Source organism: Ceratotherium simum, chromosome 11, assembly GCF_057802395.1.
Source record: "Ceratotherium simum simum isolate JZ-2026a chromosome 11, ASM5780239v1, whole genome shotgun sequence".
Taxonomy (NCBI): Eukaryota; Metazoa; Chordata; class Mammalia; order Perissodactyla; family Rhinocerotidae; genus Ceratotherium; species Ceratotherium simum.
Window position 1 is genome coordinate 27,419,519 of NC_141910.1, and position 24,343 is coordinate 27,443,861.

Here is a 24,343-nt window from a genome sequence, read left to right on the forward strand (position 1 = left end):
ATTTCTGATTGGTTCTTTTTTATATCTTCCATTTCTTTGTTGACATTCTCACTGAGTTCATCTATTCTTCTCCCCAGATCAGTGAGCATCCTTAACACTCTTAGTTTGAACTCTCTGTCGGGTAGGTTGCTCATTTCTGTTTCACTTAGTTCCTTTTCTGGGGTTTTGTCCTGTTCCCTTACTTGGAATGTATTCTTTTGCCTCTTCATTTTGCCTCTTTCCTTGTGCTTGTGTCTATGTATTAGGTAGGTCAGCTACGTCTCCTGCTCTTGGATAGGTGACCTTATGTAAGTGATGGCTTAGGAGGCTTCCAGTGTGCTTCCCTCAGTTCTCAATGTTCCAGGGGTGACCCTTATGTGGGCTACGTGTATCCTTCTGCTGTGGCCTGTTTGCTCTCCCTGTAGGCGCCCAGGGAGGCTGAGTTATGCTCTGGCCAGCTGTTGTAATACTCAGCTGCTTGTAGTTGTTGTGGGCCCTTCAGTCTCTTTATCAGGTATGGGGAGCCCCAGCACAGTTGGCTGCAAGTTCTAATACCACATTTGTGTTGCAGTATTTCTTTTACGTGAGTAGGCCCCCAGTGTGGCAGGTTGTTAGGCTCAGGGCCTTACAATTGCTGTAAGCCTCTAGCCTATTAGGTCTCTTGTCAGCTCTCTGAGGATTGCAGCTGGGTGGGGCTGGCCTCAGGCACAGGAGCACCCAATTGTTTCAGGTTTTGGAAGGTGGAGCAAACCTCCTGTGTGGGTCTTTGAGAAGCACAAGTCTTCTGGGGCTGAGAAGCCCTGCCGCCCACAGGTCCACACACACAGTCAACACAGTCCTGCCCCGTGTGAGCGCCCCGACCTCCCGAAGCGGACCCAATCTCTCCACGGTGGGAGCCCCACACACCTTGCCACGGCCCCACACTCTCTACCAGCTCCTTGTGCACACCCTGCCCCGCTCAAGTCGGCTCAGTTGCCAGGCTGCAGAGAATCCAGTCACCAATCTATGCAGGCCCACAAGGTGCCTGAGGGCTTGTTGTTGGGTGGGGCCAGTCTCTAGGGTGGGCTGCCTGCCCTGGCTGAGCTGGATTAAATCGGTGCTCTAGCGGGTGGGGCAGACCCTGGGCTAGCAGGCCTCAGGGAGAACTCCAATGGTGTCTGTGTCAGCATGCCCACATCAGGCCACAACAATGGCCGCCGCCAATGTCCCAGTCCCTGGAGAGGTCTCACCCCTCACCGAGATGCACTCAGGGCCTATTAGGTGAGTCTCTTGTCACCAGAGCACTGTACACCTTTCTTTCTGGTGATTTTAGGATCCTTCCTGAAACGGGTGAGTTTGCGCACGGGCCCTTTAAGAGCCAGTTTTAGTTTCTTTGTGAACCGGGTTTTCTAGGGGTGCTCCCCAGTGTTTTAGTAGCAGGCACAGTCAGATATTATGCCGCTGGTCTCGATTGTGCTGGGTCCACAAAATGCCCACAGTGGGGGCGCTCCCCGGCTCAGGGCCCCGCGCCTCCAGGGAGGCTGCGTACCTGTGAGCTGCTCCCGGCGGCCGTGAAGCTGGCGGCTTGTGAAGGCGGCGTTTTTCCTCTCCAGAAGGGAGCCTCTGCCTCTTCCACCTCAGTTAGGATTGTCCGTTGTTGCAGGAGTTCCTCTCATCCAGTTTTCAGTTCTGTCTCAGGGGTAATTTTTCCACGAGTAGTTGTAAATTGGCTGTGTCCACGGGAGGAGGTGAGTTCCGAGTCTGCTTACGCCGCCATCTTGACCAATCGATCCAGTCCTTTAGTTTTGATGATGGCTATTGACGTCTTCTATTTTCAGAGCTAACCATTGCCAATTTCTTCAACTCTTCTGTTGAAAATGCTCGGGTTATACCATCACCTGGAATTTGAAGTAAGTAACCGATAATTACAAGGCTCCAGGCATTAGCACAAAATTTAAGAGGTCTTTTCTTTTGTTCAACTTTTCTCTTCACTTTCAAATTCTTTCTTGGTACCTCCCCAGATTCCCCCTAAATCCGTGAAGCCTTGTCCAAAGAATGTTTCCCCTTAGTCAGTGGGACTTATTAGCAATGCATTGTTGCTAGCACGGTCATCCAGAGGCTTTATCTCTCAGAAAGGGAGACACTGAATCTGTGTTATAAACTCTCCTTTTATTGCATGTGGTTGATCCATCATACTGGAGCTCCTTGTTGGACCCTTTTTCTACCTGGTTACTATGCTTAGCTACCTGCCAATTCCTTCCTGCCCTTGATACAGTTTATTCTTTTTTCCTAACTATTTCATAGGTCTCTTTCCTACTTATACACAGAGAAATACATGTCCAAACTTAATAGATAGAAATATAACTAAATAGAAAAAGCGTAATGACTACAACAACATCTTTCTTATTCGATATACTTTCCAGATATATCCACCGTTCTGGCTCTCTTCCTCTCTACAGTCTTGGGCTTTTGACATCTGTTCTTTAAATGTGGCTGTCAGAGCTTAAGCAACTTCGGACATTGAAATTCAAAATAAATTGGGAGCTAAAATCTATTTCTCTACACCTATGTCTATTTTTGCAATCTCCAAACAAATTAGCTTTATGGAGGTAGTAATTCCAAATTGTTGCTACTATTAAGTTTATGATAAAAAACTGGTAGAACATTTTGCCTTTTCATACAAATTGTTAAAATATATTTATTCATTGAAGTTTGGGTGTGATTACAACAAGAACGTGGAGAGCATAGTGTAAATGAACTAATATCAAAATCCGAAGTTTAGATTGGTAACGGTAAAATTCTGTATTAGTTCAGAGAAGTAAATGGGATGCCTTCCACCAGTCTCAATGGGAAACGTCCTGAAGGGAGAAAGCCAAGTGTCTCTTAGTGTGAAGTGAAGGGCCATCTAAGGAAGAGACAGAAGATGTAGGGGGAGTTTGTGCATGACGAAGAAAGGAATCCTTAGGTTGAATGGAATTTAGACTAGGTAGTATGTCTAAAGGAGAAAGGTAAACAAGACAGAGATAGAAGTTTGGGAAAAGATAGCTATCAATGGTGGTTCTTATGTTAGGCTGGCCAGGATGGGTGACTGGATGCAGGAGACTATGAAGGAAGTTAAAGACAATAGATATATTAGCAAGAAGGGAGGAACCTGTGGATCAACCGGTTCTAACCATTTCTACAGTGCCTATGGTGATACGCAAATATATTGCATATGCAAATTTGTATCAGTATATAAAAGTAGGCAGGGATTAAATCGGATTTTCAGATGATATCCTACACTAAGCCATTTCACCTGTCATGAAAATACTTCATTTAAACCAGACACATCCAGAAATCCTTTTATAATATTGAGATTTATCATGACATCATTTCAAACAGTGGAGAAATTCACAATGTTAGTTTTGCATATTATATTAGCTTTTATAGCATATTTCCTTATCTCATCAAGATGATGCTGTTACATGTGAATGGGGAAATCCAGGATATTAAAGGAAAGCCACTAATCCAAAAGTTACTCTAATATTGGGTTGTGGTAAATACTACTGCATAAGCCCTAGAGGCACAACAAACTAGATTGAGTACACTGGCTTAGGTGTTTTTGGATAATAGACTGGCCCTAGTTTTCTTACTAGTATGCCAAGGAAGAGTATATGCTATTGCTAGCATTTCCTGCTGCACGTGGAGTAATACTACAGAGATAGTTGAATAATCCATACACAAATTAAAAGGGACAGCAACTTGGTTATTAAAAATAGACGCTAAAGGTCTCTGGGACTTGTTCTCCTTGTCAAGATTGAGGAATCTTCAGTGCTGGCTCTGAAGTGCCTTCTAGTCCCATCTTATATGACTGTAGTTATTCTTATTCATCTCATGTCTTCAGATGTCTGGTCTCTTGAGTCTTAAATGATGCTGCATAACTGCTTTCTTGTCAGATGGCACAAAAACTCATTCTTCAACAAAAGGAAAATAAACTGCTTCTGTTCTACTCAGACTGAATACCAGAACATTTATCTAAATCCACTTCATAGAACATCTGCTTGTAATAATGTATCTAGTGGTGAAGACCTGGAGGCTATTAACGTAAAACCCAATGCTGCCCTCTTCTGTATTTTCAGGGACAATAGGGGTCCATAAAGTGGGCTGTTAAAAAATTTTTCAAGCCTCTATCATGCACATCTGAATGCCTGTTATAGCCTTATTTATCTCATCCTTGACCTGTTTGAGAGCTGTACTCTTCCTTTGAGATTTAAATCATATAAAGACCATTTGTAAAAAAGAGTTTACAATCTGATTCATAAGTGAACCAATGACTTAAACTCAGAATATTGCCTAAACTGGTATTCTTCTTTTATTCCTTTATCTTGCCCAGTGATTGTCTACCATGGGTGACTTTTCCCACAAGGGGACATTTGCAAATGTCTGGAGACAGTTTTGATTGTCACATCTGGCAGGATGGGATAACATACAGCTAGTGGGTAGAGACCAGAGATACTCCTCAGCATCTTAATAATATATAGGGTACCCAGGCATATATAAACTCACAACAAAAAATTGTCTAGTCCAAAATATCAATAGTGCCACTGTTGAGAAACCCTAAGCCAGCCCTTTACATTTCTGCTCAGAGAGAACCACAAAACTTATTTCTTAAGTGATGTAGCTCTTCTTTGCCCAACAATCTTGAACTCAACTTTGTTTACTCAGTTATGGTGGTCTTTGTATTTTGATTTGACATGAGGCATAAACCGAAAGGATATTTAGTAAGATACTAGTTTTTGTATCAAAATCAATCAGACTATTTGTTTGAATGAAGTGACAAGCTATTTAACTGGTGTAATCCATCAACTGCTTAAAATGGTGAAGCCAGTTACCCCATTTTGTTATCACACATGGCAGGACATAGTATGAAGTGAGTTTTGGGTTTCTCTTGCTACTAAATATGGAATTTCTGTGACCATCAAGGAAGTTTAGGATTGTTCTAGTCACATCCAGGGAAAGGAAGTCTTAGGCCCAGTATAATCTCTGTGATGTCTCAGAATCAAAGCTCTGCCATCACCATCTAGGCCCTCATGGGATTTATTTTTGAGACAAAAACTCTTCTTATCTTTGAATTTCAAAAATGCTTTAAATCCATTTGTGTGGGACTTCTTTCATAATTTTCATTTCACTTACTCCTGGTCATTTATTCTAGGTCATAATCATTCCCCAAAATTTGTTCTTGTTTTGTTGTTGTTGTGTTGTTTTGTTTTAATTTTTGTTTTCCTTTTCTGCAGCTGGATGGAAGGCCTTGCCTTTTAGCTTTTTATCTGTCTAATTTCCAGTCTTAAGAACTTCAGCTCAAGTACGACAAAATTTTCTAATCTGATACTTGGCCGTTTCAACATACACAAGATTTCCCTCTTAAACTGTTTTTACAATGGCTCTCTACTTTTGAATAAGGGACAGGATCTAAGTCACTTGGAGGTGAGGAGTGTTTACACGCTACTGCCTCCATTTCTTGCCCTGCTCTCCCACATTGTGCATTCTGACACTACCCTAGACCCTCAATGAAAACCATTCCTCTTTAGAAACAATGGCCCGTAGCACTCTTTTGAGAACACATTGTTTTATAGTATTCTTACTTTCTGTACACATCTTCCAGATCACACTGCAAGTGTCAGAGATTTTATCCTATACCCCTTGGTAATCTACATCTTGCCTAGCACAACTGTGCTAGGACATAAAAGTATCAACGATAAATACTTTGTTGAAAATCATAGTTCTAGACAATGAGGTCCCAATCCAAAAAAACCTTTTGAACGCATTAGGATGAGATTTCCAAACTTACATATGTGCAGTTAAACAGCTTGGCTCATTTTAATAAAAGAGCTTTATAGCCTGACCCAGGATGAGAAGATGAATGTGAAAGAAAACAGTTTAGGTTTGATTGCATTAATATTTTATTGGAAGCAGATAAGCAAGTTGTAGATTGATTGTAAACAGCATACAATCAGTGGCTATGGAGAATTTCGGCATCCAACAAGCTTTTAGCTTCCTTAAGAAGCAGGAGCAAATTTACAGAAAAATAATTCAAACTTTTAATTTCCTAATTTAAACAGTATCACTCACTTAAGTAGCTTAGCTGATTATAGTTATTAAAACATGCCGTGTATTTAGCAGCAACTTGCAAGTTCTCCTGTGGTCCAGATTACTAATAGATTCAATGATGCCGTTTTTTCAATATTAATGTTAAGATTTTTAGTACATGAAACCACTGACACTGAGACCAAGCATTTTATCTAAGGAAAAGAAAAAAGTGCTTTCTCCTTTTCTCTCTGTCAGTATGACAAGAAACAAAACAATTATTCATGGCTATTACTTTAGTTTGCCTTCAAACATATTTGCTACTTTAATTAGGCCATCATGAATTAATAGATGTAAATGCAGTTTATAACCAAAATGCTGGCTCTTTGTGGAATAATAGTGCATTGCTTGAGGCTCTGAAGCAATGCTTTTACTGCTCCCTGTGCTTTATAGAGAAACAATGATTATGCCTTATTTTACTCAACTTAGAAAACCAGATCAAGGTGGAGACAGGGTGCTTTCAGGTCAGTTCATGTCAGTATTTACTGAAAGCCTGCTCTATGTCGGGGACTGTGTAAAGACCAGGGAAATAAACGATGAATGAGATGCCACGACTCTCAAGGCGGGCAGACACTAGAGCTGGGATACAGTATCATATGGAAAGAAACAGGATAAGAATTGATAAGCAGGCAAGGAGAGGCCAGAGGTGGTTAAAAGAGGAAAAGTCTTTTTTGAGCTGAGGGGAAGTTTAATTTTTTTGCTAACCCCAAGTCAACTATTCTTGAAAAGTGTCAACTATTTCTCAATCTCAGTCTCTCCTTGCCATAAAATTCTTACTCACTATTAAAGGCATTAATGGATATCAGGAACCATTATTATTATTATATAATAATATATTATACTATATATAATACTATATATAATAATATTATATAATACTATAATATATTATTATTAGCTTTTACATTCTTTTTTTTTCCTCCCAATACTCCGCTACTTTTAAACATAAAATAGGAGATTATTCTTTCCTTCCTTCTCTCCAACTCCATACCCCAACTCTTATTCTGAGATTTGGTTGCTCAGATCCCTGAGTTCCTACCCATCTTCTTGACATACTCCCCTCTCCCACCCCCCCTTCTCGCTGTTATCAGGTAACATCTGGTACTCTCTTTGAAGTATGTTCTATATTCTGGAACTTCTTATATCCAAACTCCCAATCAAAATATCTCCCTACCATGCCTTATTCCTTCACATCCCAGTGTTCCGCTAGGTGAAAGTTAGATAATCTGATGTCACAATTGGTGCTGATACATTAATCAATGTTCCCACATGACACATATCTGCTCTTTGAACCTCTCTGAAAAAAAAATTCTATAAGTAGAAATTCTCCAGTTTTGGGATTTTTTTCCCAGTAAGGGTATCTGGGCCCAGATGAACTCATCATATAATATTGTTATTCCTCAAGCCCATCATATAGTCAGCCACATGTCCTATATGCAATTACATCTGTTATCTAAGGACATCATGTATGTGCCATTCACACCAACAAGGAACTGAATGTATTTTAGCACATGAATGAAAACTAAGGTAAAAACTATTCATTCCAAATCTGTTCACAAACCTCAGCCCTTGATCATATCCAACAAACACATCAGCAAAGAATATTACTATGACATATCATTACTCACAAATATACATGTATTATACCACATCCTACCTTAGTTTCAAAAAAGCTATTTAAAATGTTCAGTAGTATGTGAAATAACTTTCTCTCATATACTGTTTCTCTCTCTCTCAGGATTTCAAATGTCCCAGAAGGCCAAAATATAACATATTTGTCTGCCTTGTATTTAGCAGTTATAATCAATTATTGTTATTACAGTGAAATCAGAGGGTGAACAGTTTCTAAGATATGAATTATTTTCTATCTACTTGAATTCATGGAGAAAACAGTAGGCATCTTCCAGTAATTTTCTGTGCCTTAAAATTGGGACTTTCTACGCAAATGTAAAAAATATAATTAGTTTCTTTAAGGCATAGTAACACAACGTCTCTCATTTTCAGACTTTCTAGAATCTTCTAGATTAGCAGTTCTTAATAAGCACGTTAGATTATCCTGGGGAGCTTTACAAAATTATCATGTCTAAGCCGCACTTCAGACCAATGAAATCAGAATCTGGGAGTGGGACATCAGCACTTTTTAAAGCTCCATTGAGGTCAAGAACTACTCTTCTGGAGTGAAAACAAGATCAATCATCCTGGTGGACATGCTGACCTTGGGCATGTGAGAAACACTGACACTGAGGAATGTGCAAGAAAAAAATCCCAGCTCCAGATGAAATTGCAGATTGGTTGTACCACCTGGTTTCTTGGCCTCAAGCATCTTACAGTGTTGTGGGGATGAGAAAACTATGAGAGGCCAGGTGCCAAACACAAGGGTTTGGCAGCAGCATGGTTAAGTAGTTCATTAACTAATGAGCCGAGAACTTGTGAGGATCAAGACAGTGACAGAAAGGAGCAACTAATGCTGCTCATGATCAAAAGCCACACCCTTAGCGACCCACAGAATGATGGGATTGAATACTGATTTTTAGGATAAATTCACAGAGTCAAGATCAAATGCAAAGGCTTTTGACTTTTTTTCAAAAGATTTGAAAATCATAATCAGCCTATGGGCTAAATAGCACTGGGGCTAAAATTACCCTGTTGACAAATGTGGTTGACAGTGAGGTCCTGAGAGAAGGTATGTAACTCGTCCAAGATTACACAAACAGTGATAAGCAGCACTTGAAACAGATTTGCTAAATCCTACTCCTACTGTATGTCTACTATGCTATTCTGATAGTGAAGGAATTGATAGACCTAATTTCACTATGTTAGAAGAGAAAATGTAATGTGCCTCACTTTAACTGTGTCTAATAAGTACTTAGATGAATATGCTTATTGGTATAAAATCTAGATTGTCCATCTATGTTTAATATTAGTATTTCTATAAAAGAAGTACTACAAAATCATAAAGCAGGCAAGTAAAGGATAAAGCACCTAGGCCTCGAATTGGTGGTAAATAAATGTATCTCTTATATAGCGGTGAAGTGCGGACATTGAGTTTATAAAATAGTAAGTCTAGATCTAGATTTTACACTAAAGAAAATCTAAAAGCACCCATTTGTTTTCCTGAATTATGCATGGGAGATTGGGATTTCTGGAATACTCGGCACTGATTATTGCTAAGGAATGCTATAGGCTTAACTGTACTATTAGATGAGATAAATCGTTCTCAGAAGGGCAATGACATATACCCCATCCTGCCAAACTCAATGCTTTCTTTAAATAGGTTTGGTCAAAGTGTATCAAGATCATCCATTTCACTTGGTGTTATCTACAATTGTCTTATGCCCTGCTAGCACTTTTAACAATAAATCTGAGCTACAGATTGTCAGTATAAAGCATGATCTTTTATTACTCACTTTTATCTTTTAGATTTCTTTTATAGATGAACCTTCTTGATAAAGAAACAGAAGTTAGAGCCCAAATGACATAGGTGGCACTAGTTAGATGTCTTTGCTCTAACCTTCAAGGGATAGAAGTGTGTTTAGGAAGTAGCTCCAAATTTAACATTCCCTATGGTGTTTATTTTCTAATTAGAATTTCCATGTCATATATATATCTTGAATACAAAATACAAAATTTCTTTATATCTGTGATAAGACAGATGTTTTTTTCTTATTAAAAGTGAACAAAGAATTAAAAGGACTTCCAATTTCCAGTCCAGCATGTAAGAAGCTTGGAAGTCACCACTCTATCCTAACAACAAGTAAAAATCTGAACAAACAGAAAAATCGACAACTCTTCTTAGATATGTAAGAGAAGTGAGGTCACAGTGCCCACAACTGCCTCCAAAATTGGAGAGACAAAGTGGCCAATACAGGGAATCACAACTTACCAGAGCAGAAACCCATGAGGATAAACCTCCCGGGGAACCAGTGCTGGGATAGGGACACCTGAGCTGTAACTGAGTAATTGTTGGAAGCTCAGTGTGGACAAGTTTGAGGTAAAAACTCCAGAGGGACCTAATCATGGGGTTGGGAGGAAAGATGTGCAAACTTTCCTGAGTTTTACTTCCTGGAGCTCTAGCAGGTTCTCATAGTGAATATCAGAGAAAAATCTCCTTGTACTTCCAGAAGAGAGAGGGTAAAAGGAACAATTTTGAAGTAAACCAGAACATTCTGTTCTTCTTACAAGTCTGCCCTCAGGAGAAACTATTTGACCAGAGCCTAACATGCTGGGATTTTATCAGAGCCTAACTGACTTCATGGAAGGGAAATATCTAACTCCAATTGGCTCTAACCTTTCACGTGGAGGAAAGTAAATACCCAACTCCAGCCCACTCTAGCCATTCTGTCCCACCTAAAAAGGGGGTGGGGAAACAGAAGCACTTGTGAAGTTCACAGTCCAGAGGCACAGGCTCACTAAAGGATTGAGACAGAATAGTAGGATTATAGAATGCTTCCCCTCCCCTCTCACCTTACCACCACCACATTATTAAAGGCCTATTTGTAGCAGCTCCTTTTACCCAGTACATTATGTCCAGCTATCAAGAAAAAATTACGAGGCATACTAAAAGGCAAAAAACAAAACAAAACAAAACAGTTTGAAGAGACAGACCAAGCATCAAAACCAGACTCACATATGGCAGGGATGTTGGAATTATACAACCAGGACTTTAAAACAGCTATGATTAATATGCTAAGGGGTCTAATGGATAAAGTAGACAGCATGCAAGAATGGACAATATAAGTAGAGAGATGGAAATTCTAAGAAAGAACCAAAAAGAAATACTAGAGATAAAAAACACTATACAGAAATGGGAGAATGCCTTTCAGGAGCTTATTAGTAAATTGGACACAGCCGAGGAAAGAATCTCTGAGCTTGAGAATATCTCAACAGAGACCTCCAAAACTAAAGCAAAGAGAACATGGACTGAAAAAAAACAGAACAGAACATGGAAGAACTGTGGGACGACTACAAAAGATGTAACATACATGTAATGGGAATAGCAGAAAGAGAGGAAAGAGAGAAAGGAACAGTAGAAATGTTATAAACAATGACGACCGAGAATTTCCCCCAAATTAATGTCAGAAACCAAACCACATATCCAGGAAGCTCCAAGAATGACAAACAGGATAAAGGCCAAAAGAAAATTACATCTAGGCATATCATAGTCATACTAAAGACCATTGGAGAAGGAATAAGTGAAGACAAAATAAAATCTTTTATTTTTCTTATTCTTAACTGCTCTAAAAGATAACTGTTCAAAATAATAATAGCAACAATGTATTCAATTATGAATTATATATGTGTTAGGAAAAAAAACAGTTTTCCTTCCTGTATGTCTTCTTTATTATTTACACAGATCACTTCACTTCTGGTCACCAAATACGTGGTATTTGTTCTCCCACCAAGCAATTCTCTGTGACACCAGCTGGGTGTCCTACAATTTAACTCAATCTCCAGGTAGATAGTGTCAGATCTCACAGGTTAAGGGCTCAGTCCCACAAGACTGTCCCTGACTTCAGATGCCAATCTTAAGTCCAGGTTGTCACCTGTGCTTTTGACTGATTGATTGTAAATGAGAAATTCCCAAAACCCCCTCCTCGGGTTCAATTAATTTGTTAGAGAGCTCACAGAACTCGGGGAAACACTTACTTAGGTTTACCAGTTTATTAAAGGATATGATAAAGAATACAGATGAACAGCCAGATGAGGAGATACATAGGGCGAGGTCTGAGAAGGTCCCGAGTGCAGTAGCTTCTGTCTCCATGTGTGCCACCCTCCTGGCAAGTGATGTGTTCACCAACCTGGAAGCTCTCTTAACCTTGGACTTTTGGGGTTTTTACAGGGCTTCATCACATAGGCATGATCAATCATTAACTCTATTTCTAACCCTTTTTGCGTATCTGGAGAATGGGGGATGGGGCTAAAATTCCAAGCTTCTAATCATGGCTTGGTCTTTCTGGTGACCAGCCCCCATTTAGGAGCCATCCAGGAGCCCACCAAGAGTTGTTTTGTTAGAACAAAAGACACTCCTATCGCCCAGGAAACTCAAGGGATTTAGGAGCCCTGTGTCAGGAATTGGGGTCAAAGACCAAATATTAGAAAAAAAGCTGCTCCTAGTGCTCTTGTCACTTAGGAATTTACAAGGATTTCAGGAGCTCTGTGCTAGGAACCAGTGGGAGAGACAAATATAATACGTATATTTCCTATTATCTTACAATACATCCATATATGTTTATGTATGCTTATGTATAAGTAAAATGATCAATAGCAATGATCCAAGGGATGGGAGGGAGGAATTAAAATTATTTTGATTAAGATTATTTTGTTATTATAAGGTGTTTGTACTACCCATGAAGCAGTATAGTGATATCTGAAAGTGGATTTGGATTAGTTGTAAATGTATATTGCAAACTCTAGGACGACTTCTGAAAAAAATTAAAAAAAGAAGTGAAACTGATATGCTAAGAAAGGAGAGAATATGAAATCATATAACATGCTCAATTACAACCACAAAAGGCAGAAAAAGAGTGGAAGACCACAATAGGAACAAAGAACAAGGGCAACAAATAGAAAACAGTAACAAATATGGTAGACATTAATCCAACTGTATCAATAATCACTTTGAATGCCAACGACCTAAATGCACCAATTAAAACACAGAGATTCTTAGAGTGGATCAAAAAACAAGACCCAACTGTATGTTGTCTACAAGAAATCCACTTGAAATATACAGTGACTTATAGATAAAAAGTAAATGGATAGAGAAAGAGATACCATGTTAACACTAATCTAAAGGAAGCAGGAGTAGCTATGTTAATTTTAGACCAGATTTAAAAGAAAAGAAAGTTATCAGGGATTAAAAAAAAGGCATTAAATAATGATAAAGGAGTTAATTCTACAACAAGAAATATAAATCTTTAATGTGTATGTGTATAAAAACAGAGCATTAAAATATGTGAGGCAAAAACTGATAGAATTGCAAGGAGAAAAAGATGAATCCACAATCATATGTGGAGACTTCAATACCCTTCTATCAGAAATGGACATATACAACAGGCAGAAAATCAGTAAGGACATAGTTGAACTCACCAGCACTATACATAACTAGATATAATTGTTGAAATCTACAGGCTACTTAATCCAACAGCAGCAGATTATACATTCGTCTGAAGCTTACATGGAACATTGACAAAGATGCAACACATTCTGGACCATAAAACATACTTTAACAAATTTAAAAGAACAGAAATCATACAATATTTGCTCTCAAACATTAGACAGTGGAATTGAGCTATAATTGAATAACAAAAATGTAGCTGAAAAGTTGAGTATACTTGGAGACTAAACTACGTAGTTCTAAAAACATGGGCTAGGGCCGGCCCCGTGGCTTAGCGGTTGAGTGCGCGCTCTCCGCTGCTGGCGGCCCGGGTTCGGACCCCGGGCGCGCATTGACTCACGGCTTCTCCGGCCATGCTGAGGCCGCGTCCCACATACATCAACTAGAAGGATGTGCAACTATGACATACGACTATCTACTGGGGCTTTGGGGGAAAAAAATAAATAAATTAAAAAAAAAAATTAAAAACATGGGCTAAAGAAGAAATATCAAGAGAAATAAAAAAATATTTTGAACTAAATAAAAATAAAAATATTTTCAACTAAACTTATCAAAGTTTTGAGGATGCGGTGAAAGCAGTGCTTAGAGGGAAATTCATAGCATTCAATTCATATACTAGTGGAAAAAAAGATCTAAAATCAATAATCTAAGATTCCACCTTAGTAAACTAGAAAAAGAATAGCAAATTAAGTTCAAAGTAAGGAAAAGAAACAAAATAATAAAAAGCAGAGCAGAAATCAATGAAATTGAAATTATGAAATCAATAGAGAAAATCAATGAAACCAAAAGCTCTTTGAAAAGATCAATAAAATTGATAAGCTCTAGTTAGCCTAACTATGAAAAAAAGAGAAAGAACACAAATTTCCAACATCAGAAATGAAAGAGCAAACATCCCTACAGATTCCATGGACATTAAAAGGATAATAAAGGAATACTATGGACATCTCTATGTCCACAAAGTTGATAAACTAGATAAAATGGATTAATTCCTTGAAAGACACAATCTGCCAATATACAAGAAGAAATAGTATGAATAGGCCCATATATATTAAAGAAATTGAATCAATAAGTAAACACCTTCCAAAACAGAAAGCACCAGGTCCAGATGGGTTCACTGGTGAATTATACCAAACATTTAAGGAAGAATTTATACCAATTCTCTACAATATCTTTCAGTGGATAGAAGCAGAGGAAATACTTCCTAACTCATTCTATGAAAGCAGCATTACCCTAACATCAAAATCAGATGAAGATGTTATAAGAAAAGAAAACTATAGGCCTATATCTCTCATGAAAATAGATGCAAATATCTTCAACAAAATATTAGCAAATAGAATCCAACAATGTATGAAAACAATTATACACCACAGTTAAGTGGGATTTACCCCAGGTATGCAACCTGGTTCAACGTTTGAAAATCAATTACTGTAATCCACCATATTAACAGGCTAATGAAGAAAAATCACACAATTATATCAATAGATGCAGAAAAAGCACTTGACAAAATCCAACACCCATTTCCGATAAAAACTCTCAGTAAACTAGGAATATAGGGGAGCTACAGTATTCAAGCCATTATAGAACTGGCAAAAGAATAGACAAATAGATAAATAAAACAGAATAGAAAGCCCAGAAATAGGCCCACATAAATATAGTAACTGACCTTTGACAAAAGAGCAAAGGTGGTACAATGGAGCAAGTGTAGTCTTGTCAACAAATGATGCCGGAACAACTGGACATCCCCATGCAAAAAACAAATAAATCTAGACACAGGCCCTATACTCTTCACAAAACTTTACTCAAAACAGATCAGATAGCTAAATGTAAAGTGCAAAACTATAAAACTCCAAAAACATAATGTAGAAAAAAATGTGGATGACCTTGGGTATGGTAATGATTTTTTAGATAAAACACCAAGGGCATAATCCATGAAAGAAATAATTGATAAGCTTGGCTTCATTAAAATTAAAAATTTCTTCTATGCAAAAGGCACTGTCAAGAGAATGAATAGACAAGCCACAGACTGGAAGCAAATATTTGCAAAAGGCATATCTGGTAATGGACTGTTATCCAGAATATACAAAGAACTCTTAAAGGTTAACAAATGTAAAACAAACAACCAGATTAAAAAAATGGGTGAAAGACCTTAACATACATCTCACCAAAGAAGATATACAGATGGCAAATGAGCATATGAAAAGATTCTCCACATAACATGTCTTCAGAGAAGTGCAAACTAAAACAATGAGATACCTTTACATACTTATTAGAATGGCCTGAATCCAGAATACTGACACCACCAAATACTGGTGAGAACGTGGAGCAATTGAACTCTCACTCCTTGCTAGTTGAAATGTGAGATGGTAATAGCAACTTTGGAAGACAGTTTGGCACTTTCTTGCAAAACTAAACATATTCTTACCATATGATTGGCACTCCTTGGTCTTTACCCAAAGGAATTGAAAACTTACATCCACACAAAAACCTGCACAGGATGTTTACAACAGCTTTATTCATAATTTCCAAAATTTGGAAGCAACCAAGATGTCCTTCAGTAGGTGAACGGAAAAACTGTGATACACTAGACAATGGAATATTATTCAGTACTAAAAAGAAATGAGCTATCAAGCCAAGAAAAGAGATGGAGGAAACTTAAATGCATAATACTAAGTGAAAGAAGCCAATCTGAAAAGACTACATGCTGTATGATTCAAACTATGTGACATTCTGGAAAAGGTAAAACTGGAGACAGTAGCAAGATTAATGATTGCCAGGGATTCGGGGGAGGAGGGATGAATAGGTGAGGCACAGAGGACTTCTAGGGCAGTGAAACTACTCTTCTAGATATTATTATGGTGGATACATGTCCTTATACATTTGTCCAAACCCACAGAATGTACAAAACCAGGAGTGGATCCAAATGTAAACTATGGACTTTGGGTGTCAATGTAGGTTCATTGATTGTAACTAATGTACCACTATGACGGGGGATGTTGATAAATAATACAGGAGGTTATGCCTCTGTGAGGGCAGAGGTATGGAAAATCTCTGTACCTTCCTCTTTATTTAATTGTGAACCTAAAACTACTCTAAAAAATAAAGTCTGTTAAAAAAAAGCGAATAAAAATTCATGAACTTCTTTATGAAATAATGTCAGCATTTTGAGGCCAAAATTACAGTGGCTAAGTGAAAACAATACTCTCTCTCTCTCCTCTTTTAATTTTCAACTCTTTGCTCCCACTACCTCTTCTAAGGCAAGGGAGACCCAAATGCAGCATTTACTACCACTGAGCTTAATTAGATACATAAGGAAAGATATGTAGTGTTTTGATTGATCTGCAGACCATATACATAAGATTGAGCTGGGTACTGGGAAGTGCATTGTCATGAATCAACACGTTTCATAGGTTCAAAGAACATAAAAGGCAAGAGTTTTTTAGAGAAATCTGAATAGCTGAATCCTAAATAGAATCCTTTGCCAGTGCTCATGGCTCTGAGGACTTTTCTGGTCTCACTTAATTTAGAGTTTATAAGCCTGAAATCAAGAAAATCTTTCAGGCCAGTTCTCTCCTTCAGTGGTTTTAAATGTGGTTGCAGGCAACCACTGGAGTATATGAAGACTTCCCCAGGGGTTCATGGGCATGAAGAGTTTTAAGGAATTCCAAAATTCCAAATTTCCAAAATTTCAACTCCCATATGTCTCTTTCCTAAAACTTTTCTGCCTGAGAATATGCCTATTGTCAAGACATGGTATGAATTCTCTTTTCTGATGGCTTTTTTTCAACTGCCAAAACAGAAATATTAGAAATATTGTTGTTAGTATTGAGAAAGTAAATAACTCTAATGATTAACAAATCATTTTGCATGGCGGGTTGTTTCAATGTTTTATTTTCAACAAAAGTGATGCAAGATTTAAATTGAGCTCTTGGCACATACATCATTAAAAATCATTTTTGATGATGGATCACTAATGATATTTGGCATAGAACTCCGTTACATTCTTATCTACTAATTTATGCTGACAAGATTTCCAAAGTTTATAAAAATGTAAGAAATATAAAAATGAATATTTAGCCATGTGGTATTCAAGTAAAAATTAACATCTGTCCACAGATACATGTAATCAATTTTTTATAACTCTCCATTCACCTCATAAAGGGATGCATTTCCAGTACTATTTTACTTTTATGTTAAAGGATTTAAAAATTTTTTATGTTTCCATTATTTGAGTAGATGTATTCTAATATTCTATGATGAAACAATTCATAAGATAATCATTTAAAACCTTTGGTTCACACAATTAACATATTAAATTTGAGTTTATATACATGTTTTTGTTGCAAAGGAATAGGATAGAATGATCAAAGATGACTTTCAAGGTCAAAATATGTTAGATTGGGGTAAACTTCTGTAGACTAAGTGCAAAGGAAATATGTTAAAGAAGAAAATAGAGCAGTGTAAAATATCTGATAGTTAAAACATTTTGTTTAGACATATTTAAATCAAAAATATTAGGCCTCAAAAACTATGGTATTATTATGCCACAGGATATTTTTTAAATGACTGATATAATATTCTGTTTCAAATTGTATATGCCTTCCAACTATTTAAAATTTTAACAAAGCATTTTGAGCCATCTCAAAATGTATGAGTGGGTACATACATTTTCAAAATTATTTTAAAAGGTATGCAAACAAAAAGGAGGTTTCAGATTCATAAAGTCCTGAGTAATGTGGCCTCCCCAAAGATCTGTTCACAGGCCAACCAAGCCATTGTACCAGAAACTTCCAGAGGAAAAGGCACAATTTGAAGATAGCTAGTTGAGTTGGCTTGCGCTGAATGGAAACAAATCTCAATCCCCCTTTCCTTAGCTAGACAGCTCTTGAGGGACACATGCAAATTTGTCCAAACCCTCTTCAATGATTCAAGATTCACAACGGAGGAGAATTCTGCAGGATTCACTGCTGTCCATATGTTTGATGGTTTCTAATAGTCAGATGTCAAATGAATCAAATCAGTGAACCTGATTCGAATGGATTTCAAAGTCTTGGCAGACACTAGATTTTTTTTTTCTTGGTGAAGGAATATGTTTAGTACGAATAGAATCATTTGGGGCTGAGAAATTTCTCCAGCCCTCACTGAAGCTCTATGCATGGGGCATAGTGTAAGAATGAAAAAAACCAGAGCTCTCGTGATCCCATTTGGAGGAGATGCTGTGGCTTAATCACCATTTTATTAGATTATTTCCTAGAGCACTCTTAATCCAAAATGATAATAAAAAGAATTTTCCATAATTGCCCTATAAATCAGATTTATTGGGTCATACTCAAGAACAAAGTTGAAAAAAATCAACCTTTATGGAAATTTTATCTTATTAACTTATACTAAGGAATGTGAATATACACAATTAATCTTTATATTATCATTGTCATGATTATTTTATATCAATGATCCTTCAGTGAAAATAATTCCTAATACAAAGATTAAGAAATCTCATAAGAAAGCTTGAGATATATTAAAACTTGTACATTAAATAAGAAAACTGTGTTTCAGACTCTAAATGGGTTAAATGTGATTCTTTATTTCTAGATGTTTGGATTAAATACATTGGGAAGCTCATTTTAAAAAAATATTTTAAGAGGAGAGCCTGGACAAGAACTTCTACAGAATTTGTTAAACATAAATCTCCAATGTAGTTAGATTACTCTGGGTCAGTAATGACAGAAAACTAATCAAGGCAAACCTTCACAAGGAGGAAATATAGATTGATAGATTAGATAGATTCATAGATAGTATAGAGAGAGACAAGTATGTATATATACCGTTCATTATACAGCGCTGGGCACTGAATGGGATGGCAGGGGATTCAAATAAGTCAGAACTGAGATTTCATTACAAAATTTGACATCCACCAGATCTATTCCCAACCTCCCCACTCCCACCTCCACGGGGACTATGGAGACTCTTATGACAAGAATCGCAGTCATGTCTGAAGATATAGAGGTTTGCAACAGAATTTATTTTGATGAGAGACAGAAGGGATTCCTTAGCAGAAGATTTGTCCTAATGTTACAAGGAAACTGCAATAAACAGCAAAATTGACAGCATGTTTAGTGGTTCCTCTTTCTTCACATGTCCCAACTTTGCTAACCTGGTGGTAAACACGTGCACTTGAGAGTGAATGAGTTACAGTAAACTTAGAGAACTTTGGTCCTTGGAAGCTAAGCACAGATGATGGGCTAAATAAGCATAATTTAGAGAAGTCAGAATTGCTTCTCTAGTCGATTACTCCCAAGAGTGGGGAGCACCAGAACTCTGCTCTGAGAAAGATGGGAAGGAGCCATGAGAGAATGAGATATGGGGGTGAATATAAGACCGACAGTGCCACAGAAAGATGACAATGTCTTTTAATGGTGGAAGGCACGCATGACATAGGCAGTAGGGCCCAGATAAAATCCCAGAGACAAAATGAAGAGGCTGAAATACTCCCAGACGCACAGAGGGGAAGGAACTTCCAAAGAGAGTATCCGAAGTACAGCCGTTATCTGATAATTAATGGAACTAGCAAAATTCTGCTCTAAATGTTTATGTGACCTTATTTGCTAACTGCTTAACCTTGTAATTCCTACACTTTTATCATCATAGTAACGAGGAAAGGTCAGAGAAAGTAATTACTGTGAATAGACACAGTGAATTACAAAATTATGTATGTGCTATTCATATTATTCCGACTAACCTAGATGATGTGCAAATACAGACCCAATAGTGGATAGGGAGAGTGGGTGCTATTTCATTTTGGAGGCTATAGAGGAAAATAAAGACAAATTTATGAATATTTCTGATAGTTAAAAATATTTAAAATGGCTAAAGATAAAGGTAGTTGATAACATCAAGTATTGAGCAGCTCTGTGGATGACTGCCGAGGTTCTGAAAGCTTTTTATTTAGATGTCATAATTCAGTCAAACCACAAATAGTCACTTTGCATCTGTGATGTGTCAGGCACAGTGTGTGTGCACTGGCCATACAGACACAAACAAAACTGACAACAATCTCTGCCTCCACGGAGCTTACATCTTAGTGTACTTGAGAACACCTTGGAGGACGTTATCAATGCATCCTCAGTGAAATAAACTGCAGCATTGTGAAAACCAATAAAATAAACTCAACATGTACTGAAACTAAAGGAGGGCATAAGTTTTGAAAAGATCTCTTATCCGCAACTATCTACATTTTACTGGTTGTGGAAAATTGAAATTCTTTGGGGGTTTTAGTGGTTACCATGGGAACAACAGAATCAAAAGTAAGGCTTTGTGTTTCGTTGTTCATGAACCCCACAACTCTCAAATTAGGGCTCTCTTTTAAAACTGGGTACATGGTTTAGCCTTTAGGCTTAAGGAGACCATTGCCTTCTCCCAATCCAAATTTAAATTGTAGGAATCCTATTCCCAAGGACAGAAGTTCCTAGAAGAGAATGTATCCTAAAAGTAAAAGGAGAGAGGTCTAAAAATTCAGAACCATTAGCATATATAGCAGTGACTCTTTTTTACTATTGAGCATTCTGAGATATAGAGAAAAAGGTAGAGATAGGAATCAGAAGGTAGGCCCTGTCCAAATTAGCCACTCAATAAGCTCAAAAGAAGTCAGAAAATGCAAAACATGACTGGTTGTGTTCCAGGCAGTGGGTAGACAAAGCCACGATCGAGTCTCCTGTAAGGAAAGTAACCGCATCCAATATGAAAATGTGGCCCAGTGAATGTCCTGAGCCTTGTTCCATAAAACAAGCTGCTATCTCTCTTTTGGGATTGGAGCGTTCCTAAAGTGGTGGGCTGAGAATCCAGAAGTTAGAAGAGGAGGCAAGAGAGTCCCCAGCCCCACAAGCCGATATTTGACAAGTGCAATAGTTGTTCCCATGCTGAGAGACAAATCACCTGGAGGATTTTTAAACAAATACAGATGCCCAAATCACACTCTAGCACTAGAGAATCAAAATATCAAGGGGTGAGGACTACACATCTGTATTTTCAAATAGCTTATGGGGAGATTCTGCTGCTACAATCAGGTTTGTAAATCACAACTCTAGAGAGTTTGTGAAAAATTAGTCCTAACTTTCACATCTCCTTATTAGCCTGACCCACAGGAGGGAGTGCAAGGATGAGAGGTGAGCGAGGTCACCCTCTCTCCTGTGAACCCTTGGAGACAGGCGAAGGAGACCCATGTCAGCAGATGCCTAAGGCTTAGGTACCTGCATGGGCCAGGTCCTGCAACAGCAGTCACTGATTCCAACCACTCCTTTGTTTTATACTCTGATCCACGTTTTGAGGGGGTTAAGAACCAAACTACACAAAGCAGAGACTAGGAAAGAAATCTGTAGTTTTTACTAGCAGAACTCTACCCAATTGTAAGATTTAGTACCCTTAGAGCTAACCAGGCTTCCAAGAATAATTGTCTCCATATGCTGACTTCGTTCCCTCAGCTCTTGAAATTCATGTTTACTGTTAAAATATTTTATTAATGCACATCTCTCTAAGTACTGGTTTTAAATCAAATCTACTCTGCATAGTGCAGTTTTATTAATTTAAAACTATGATCCTGTAATTATGCTCTGAGTCCTTTATTTTATAAATCAGTTTAACCAAGCCAACTTTAAAGTTAATATTTATTATATGATATTGTCTAAAATGTACTTTGTTTTAACAGAAAGAGAACCAAACTTAGAGAATCTAAGACCTGCCTCAATTTTTTCCCCTCCCAAGACTTGTAAACATAAGACAACCGTTTCACCTCTCCAAATAGTTTTGTCACTTGTAAAATGGAGTTCATGTACACACCAACTTGCCTCTCAGGATTGTGTGAAAAATATAAATTCATTATAAGATAATATAAAGCACAATATAATTATAAATTATAAACACTTGGTTATTATCATTTAAAATAATTAAGCTCAAGTGTGGGATGAAGTTGAACAAGTTTGGGACTCATAACTTGGTGAAGGAATACATGAAAAAGAATAAGCTTGTGATGAAGATACCGAGGACTTGTGTCTTTCTACTAAGTGTAGTAATAGAGTTATTGAAAACACCCTCTTCCATGACATGTGTTCCTATTGTACCTGCATAAGTGTCTAGTTTGCAATTAGAGCAAATATATCTACCGAGGTTATCATCTCTTCTATTGTGTCTGGGGCTGTGGGTGGGAGCAGTAGAGCAGTATTTCTTGTTCGGATGTTGTGAAGTCTCTCTCTCAATCTCAAGTTTTTTGGCTTCCCTCTTGAAGGGTACGAAAGCAAACATCACCTCTTTTCTTTCATCCTGCAGGTACAAGCTTTTCTTTCAAATGTGATGGGAATGGCTTCCTAAGAGCAAAATTCCAACCTGTACATTTTTTTTAATTTACATTCCATTAAAGGCCAGCGGTTTGAAATTAGTAGATTTTACATATGTTAAAACACAATATCTCAATATGCTTTTTTCAATTAATTGATTGCACTTTTTAAACGAGCTGTTAATAATTCAAATTGATGTTTATTGCCCTTGATAAGGTAGTAAATTGTACTTTTAAATCTTGTAAACTTGTCTCATCTTCCTGTATATCATTTTCCTGTTTGTACAAAATTATCCTCCCATTTAGCCATGTAAACTTCTAAGTCATTTGAATTTTAGCTCTCTCTTTTCATTTTCCTCCTTTTTTTTTTTTTGTGAGGAAGATTGGCCCTGAGTTGACATCCATGCCCATCTTCCTCTACTTTATATGGGATGCCGCCACAGCATGGCTTGACAAGCCGTGCGTCGGTGCGTTCCCAGGATCCGAACCCGCGAACCCTGGGCTGCCGCAGCTGAGCACAGGCACTTAACTGCTTGCGCCACCGGGCCGGCCCCTTTTCCTCCTTTTTTTAAACTTCATCTGTTGATTTGGATATTATAGGTTCTATTTTTAGTAATTAAAATTTCACCATACATATTTAACTGTATGTATTTCTAGAGTAATGTAAAGTTTTTCACCAAGGGCCTTATGCTTAACTATCCTTAAAATAATTCCACTGCCATCTTGCAAATCGTTGTCTGGAAATTTAGTTCCAGCATTTTAAAAGATACCTACAAATGAGCCACATATTACAGTCGACAATAAGCATTCTCCAAATATTTTACTGATGAATTTGCTCTCCATTGCTTCTTACAGTTCACTTTTCTATGGATTTAATTTTAATGCTGAATGTATCCTTGAGTAGTCCTTTCAAAGCTCATAGAACTACACTGCACATTCAAATTTCCATGGATTCCTATCCGGTTTCCATACCTACCATTAGTGATGCCAATGTCTCCCTCAGTCCCCATTGGCAAGTCTCAATGATTCTATGTATGCGTCTTATCTTCAATCTGCTCATTTATTTCCTTGTCCACTGTCATCTTCCTCACCTGTCAACCAAGACCTAATGGGGTACTTAAGTGAGTTACCTACTTCCTCTTGCCCTCGGAAAATCCACTCAACAGCCAGTATGAATTTTTAAAAAATATAAATTGGATCTTGTTGTACCTTTGTTAAAATGTGTAAGTTGTTATCACTCTTGGGATAAATATAAAATTCTTAACATGACCAATAAGCTCTTGTTGACTCCCTCCTTGAGGTTTTTCAGCATGCTCTTTTCTTTGACTGGATGCTTCCCCCTCTATTCCCAGCCTGACTAACTGCTACACTTCAGGGCTCAGGTTAAATGACTAAATGACTTCTTTTCATTCAGTCATTTATTCATCATTCAACAAATATTTCTTGACTTTTTACTATTTATAAAGCCTTGTCCTAGGCACTGGGATAAAGTAGTGGCCAAACTAGAAGAGAGAGGAGAGAAAAGAATGCAAATGTGTATATCTTTACCTTTATCTATATATATATTAAGTGCTGTGAAGTAATTTCTAAGAGAAGCCTTGTCTGATACCAATCTAAATTGGATTTTCCCCATTCTCCTTCAAAATAACCTAGTTTATCTTCATTTTTATTTTTGTAGCATTTATAAGAATATATAATAGTGCATTTATTAGCATAATTTTTGCGAAGTGGATGTCTTTTGACTATGCTATGATCCCTGTGTGCTAGGGAATATGCTTCTTTTAGCTCTACTCTATCTTTGTCCTTACAACTGAGCCTGGCATACG

At 37.6% G+C, this 24,343-nt stretch overlaps 1 long non-coding RNA gene across 1 annotated transcript in view; it reads right to left on the bottom strand.

Annotated features, from left to right (window-relative positions):
- Positions 1 to 1,078: 1,078 nt before the first annotated feature.
- LOC147915961 (uncharacterized) overlaps positions 1,079 to 24,343 on the bottom strand; it is a 28,976-nt gene continuing 5,711 nt past the window's right edge. The window contains exon 3 of the long non-coding RNA XR_015553569.1: positions 1,079 to 1,856. This is a non-coding gene — a long non-coding RNA (uncharacterized LOC147915961). The remainder of the gene's footprint in view (positions 1,857 to 24,343) is intronic.